We start from the raw sequence: 6000 nt of genomic DNA on the forward strand, positions 1-6000 counted from the left end.
TTTTCACCAAATTAAGCTCCATGGAATCTGATTGCATATTTGACATACTGAGAAAATTCTAGCCTGTGGCCATATATATATCACATTACCCACCAGTTTATAACAAACAAATTTAATCCAAAATGGCGGCCGTCTGTGAGAGTATTTCCAAACGGCCTAATGTGTATCACCCATCTAACATTCAATTAAACTACACCCGTGTAGAATTTAGAAAGGAACTTCGTATGATGTATACAGGGTGTTTCGAAAGTCCTCTGACGTTACAACAAAACGTAAGAGGAAAAACCATTTCTAAATATGTTGTTTTCATTCTAAAGTGAACACTTTTTAAATCGGAGGAGCCGTTTGGGCTGTACTCTTTATGGGCCCAATGTGGAATGAAAATGCAATGTTACCATTTACCTGGACACACAACATATGTGAATGAAGTTACTGTTTGAAATGGGGGCTAGCCATCGACATGTTAGCGTAAAAATCAGTAACTTCATTCACTTATGTTGTGGGTCCAGGTAAATGGCAACGTTGCATTTTCATTTAACATTGGACGCATAAAGAGTGTACAGCCAAACGGCTCATCCGATTTTGAAAATTCCTTCAACTTACATTGGAAACATCATATTTGGAGACGGTTTCCCAATTACATTTTGTTGTAACTCTGATAATAATCGAGTTACTTAATGTCAGGGGACTTTTGAGACACCCTATATATCTTATGGAATATATGTTTGATGTCCCTATAACTGTAGTATAATTTAGTTTGTTTAAATTTACAAGTTATTACAAGTAGATTCTGACTTACATGCGTAAGAGTTTGTATGTAACTAACTAATGAATTCTATTTCATGAAATTTACATTGAAATATTTAACACAAAATCTTTTATATTCATGCTTAACTTAGTGACTTGGCTTTGGACTGCAACTGATTATTGTACCCCATTATTGCTTGAGAAGAAAACCGATGTCCGAATCTTCATTTGGAGAAACCAAAGAACTATTGGAATGCTGAGGATTGCAATCATTAATTTCTACACTTCAAGGTGCGTAAATTATATCTAGGTATATTCTGTGTTTATTGTTATAATTACTATTACTATTATTGGGTTTAGAATCAATCAAGTACTTCATGATATTTTAGAGGGATCAAGATGGCTGCCAGATAGATAAATATTTGAGCGTCAGGCCCTTATTTCTTTTCAATTTTATATTTAATCAATGTCTATTTCCCCCCCCCCCTCATTATTCCACCAAATCGTATTCCAAGATCATCAATTTTCAATACTCATTTGTGACTGTCAGCATACATAGCATAACCGTAGGAAGTAAAACAAAGATTTATTTTTATTTTTCGTTTTCATGTCTTTTCTCCATAGCTGTGAAAAATAACGACTTCAACATCATAAATTTGTATGCTACTTGCCTGCTTTCGAGCACAGTAATCAACTATTTGGACATTACGAAGCAAAGCAGGTCTACGTTGCAGTTAGCATACTTTTGAAAGGATGTGACATAATGATATTGGTGTTGCGATGTTCAGCCTAAACAGTGCAAGTAAATAAATCTGTAACAATTGTATTGGTGTTTAGCTTACATGTCCTCCAGACGGGCCAACTTTTTTTTTTTTTTTATACATCTTGTTACTTCTACTCTATATGAGGGGTCGCGGTAGCTCAGTGGTGGAGCGTTCACCTCTGGTGCTTGGGGTCCTGGGTTCGATCCCAATCCCCGCCAAGTGAACTTTGTGGTGGACAAACACCGTGTGCGTGGGTTTTCTCGGGGTTGTCCCGTTTCCTCCCACTTTCTTCATTCCACCATTTCATTCATTACTCATCATCACCGTCTCCTTTAGCCTAACCGGCATAATCGTGGGACGTAAAACTCAAAGATTTCATTTCATTTCTACTCTATATGAAGTATATTCTGAGGTTGTGTTTTTGGGGACGTGGTAGCTCAGTGATGGAGCGTTCACCTCTCCTGCGTGGAGTTCCTGGATCGATCCCAGCACGTGCCAAATGGGCTTTGTGTTGGACAAACACTGTGTGTGGTTTTCTCGGGGTTTTCCCGTTTTCTCTCACAGTTTTCCTTCTACTATTTCATTCATTCTCATGATTATAGTCTCCTTTAGCATACCCGGCAAAATCGTGGAACGTAAAACTCAAAGATTTCATTTCATATAAACTTTGGTGCAAAGTAACCCCATAGATGAAGATATTTTGCACCACATACAAAAAAGTATGTTCAATATACTAACATAATGTTTGTCTGCAATGTTTTCTCTCCTGTATTTATACATTTCACTTTTTACACAAAACTGCATGTGTAACGAATTTTTGTTACGAAATTCGAGACGAGACATAGCTCTTCCAATAGAAACAGATACAGTTTTCGAGACGAGACAACTTTCGCGACACCTTTGCGAGAGGTGACAGTCTCAAATCATTTCTCGTGCGTACCCCTAGCCCATATCGTGCATTATCAAAAAGCATGTTAATGAGAAATAACAACATGTAAATACAATATAGGTAGTTAAAAACATTTTTGTTTTCATTCTTCACTAATGCATTATTATTAACCTCAGTATTTTATTGTCCATTCTTAATCTTAAGGTGATATATAATTAAGTTTTGAATTCGGTTAACTTATTTTGTTTCTCAAATTGTATTAAAAATGTATGTACAAACATGTTTATTTTCATTCTTGAGTGCTTAAAGTCACTATAGTTATTAAACATAGTAATTAATATTGTACTCTTAACGTTAAAATAATATACAGTTAACTTTTGAATTCAGTTAACATTTTTCTTACTGAAATTGCTTTAAAAAGTATGTAAAAACTTTTTTATTTTCTTTCTTGAGTGCCAAAAGTGATGCACAGTTATTAAGATTAGTACTTTATACTCTATTCTTAATTTTAAACTGATAAACAGTGCGTTTCTGAATAAATTATGTCAAGTTATTTGAGTGACGAACACTGGTACAAAACCCTAACTACCACTGGAACATTTCGATTTTGAGATGACTACTACCGGTGCAATACAAGGGATTTTAAAATATTGTTTTTCCTTCAACGGCTATTCGATTTTGAATTCTGACTACATGGTCATATATAGGAAGGATCAGTGTCTCTTTCCAACTATGGTACAGCTCCGACCGATTCACGGTGCTCACAGAAGAGACAAAAGAGTATGTTTTCAACCTTAAAGTAACGACCACTGGTGTTTTTACCCTGGTATGCAAAAGTAAGTGGGTACCCCAATGGGGTAAGAGGGGTACTATGCGGTACCTAATTTCTGCATTTTAGATATATGGAAATACATGTGTCTAAAATGTAAAGAACTGATATTTGTTTACCGAAAACTGCAACTCGGTAAGCCTTACGGATACCGAGACATGGGAAAATAAAGAGCGACACGATATGTATGTGGGGCTTGCATACTTGAAGGTACAATTTGGAAAATGAATTCAAATATGACTAACGGCTATCAAGATATTGTCAAATAAAGAGAGGACCAATACAGGTATGGGATTTTCGTATTAGATGATAAAATTTCCGAAACCGGTCATGGAAAGTTAATAAACACCAGTAGCAATTCCATCTTCAAGTAATTAGATATTTCCATGGGGTGTTAGAACATCTTACAGTCTACCAAGATTAAATTTTAAAAGCTTTTGAAAATATAACTTGACATTTGTAAAGAGTATTAGAAATATGTATTTACCTAAAACTTGCAGCTAGTACATCTAACATATAGAGAAACACCGTGAAATAAAAGAGTATGAGATGTTGAAACTTCGGAAAAATTATTGGTCCCAACAAAATTAAAATAAGATGGTATTTCTATGGGTTAAGTAAGTACCTCAGTACAATTTCGATGGAAAGATTAGTTCTAGGTTTTCTTCAGGCAGTTCCAAAGGTTCATCGAGCTGTGTAAAAGAGTGAAAATTCCCTGTGAATATCTAATATAGTAACCAAAATATAACGAGTCATTTATTTTATGACGTAAAAATAGAGATCTTTAAGGATTTGTACTTCTGGGTCTTTGCTATAAGAAAGAAATTCAAAAACCTACTGTATATACCTTAATATGCAATTAAATCAGTGAGGACACAGTAACTTAGTGGTGGGGTGTGTACCTAGTATGTTTTGCAGAAACTACACTGGAGTATTCTCTTAATCCACAGAGATACGATCACACTTAACTGCCCATTTAATTTTAAAATGAAATTAAGGCAAGTGAATGTTGATGATAGAATTGATGGAGTGTAAAGGTGGGAGGAAAGGAGTACACCGAGAATACCCACGAATACAATGTCGACTACAAACTGACTTGGACACGGATCAAACCAGGGACCCAATACACCAAAGGTACGCACTCTACCACTAAGCCACCGTGCCTCCACCCATTTAATTGTCTATTAAGGTGTATACGGTAGTTTTCTGAAATTTCTTCTTCTTACAGCAAAGACTCAACAGTACAAATCCATGTGGGTCTCCATTTTTACGACCTCGTAAAATACATAATTACTTATATCTCGGTTGCTATATTAGATATTGACAAAGAATTTTCATTCTTTTTGTACGCTAGGAATTATCACGCTTGGATTTACCCGAAGAAAACTTCGAGCTGAATTAATCTTTCGATCGGAATTGCCCTGACGAGTGTGAGGTACTCACTTAACCCATATAAGTACCATCTTATTTAACTTTTATTAAGATCAAAAGTTGTTTTATGAAATTTCAAGATCTAATACTCTTTTATTTCACGGTGTCTCTCTAGCTGTAAGATGTACTGGCTGGAAGTTTTGGGTAACTCTATTCTCTTTTCTAATACTCTTTACAAATGTCAAATTATATTTTCCAAAGCTTTTAAAACTTAATCTTTTTAGACCCATGATGTTCTAAAACCCCATGGAAATACCCAGTTACTTTAGGATGAAATTGCTACTGGTGCTTATTCAGATTTCATGATCGATTTCGGAAATTTCACCACCTAACACGAAAACCCCATAACTGTGTGGGTCCTCCCTTTATTTGACAATATCTTGATAGCCATTAGTCATATTTTCATTAATTTTCTAAACTACTGTCAAGTATGGAAGCCCCACATACCTATGGTGTTCCTATTTATTTCACCATATTTCGGTAACTGTTAAACATACCGACTTGCGGTTTCGGTAAACACACACCTGTAACGTTCTTTATAAGTTTATTAAGATATATTTTAGAATGTTTAGAAATGGGAGGTCTGCGAATGCCATAGTACCCGAAAACCCCCATAAGGACGTGTGTGTAGTGTATTGAATTGAAACTACTTTTGAGGTTGTTGATAGCCCTCAGTAATTACGTTTTCGAAACTGCACAATCTAGTACGCAAAACTCACACTTCTATGGTGTTGTCCTTTATTTTCCCATACCTCGGTATCCATAAGGCTTACCGAGTTGCGGTTTTCTGTACTAAACAGATATCAGTTCTTTACATTTTAGAGACATATATTTCCACATATCTAAAAATGCAGACATATTAGGTACCCCATGGTACCTCGAACGCCAGTGGGTACCCACTTACTTTTGCATAGTAATACATTTCGAGTTGTTCAGCATCAACAAACACTTTTTTTTAATTCATCATTTTTCTACCAGAAACCCAAAAGTCCATACCTGACCGAACAGATTTTGTCCATTTAATCTAAAAAATGTTAAATATTTTAAAATGTAACATTTTAAATATTTTTGGATTTTTGTTTCAGGTATTTCATGTATCAAAACAAAACCAGGATTCTGCATGAAAGACAGCGAAAAGAAGCAGTGTAATTTGTGGCTAAAAGCACGTCCTTTCTGAAGACAGACCCGATTGTATTTACATTCTTTTGTACAAATATGTAACCTTAATAAATATACTGCTCCGAAAATTATTTCTTTCTTCCATAAATTAGAATAAATGTATGTCTGTTTAAAGAAAATGTTTGTTAGTTAAAGGTCTTTTCAACTCTTTTTCTCTGTAA

The sequence above is a fragment of the Thermobia domestica genome, chromosome 1, assembly GCF_964235325.1.
Source record: "Thermobia domestica chromosome 1, izTheDome1.hap1.1, whole genome shotgun sequence".
NCBI lineage: Eukaryota > Metazoa > Arthropoda > Insecta > Zygentoma > Lepismatidae > Thermobia > Thermobia domestica.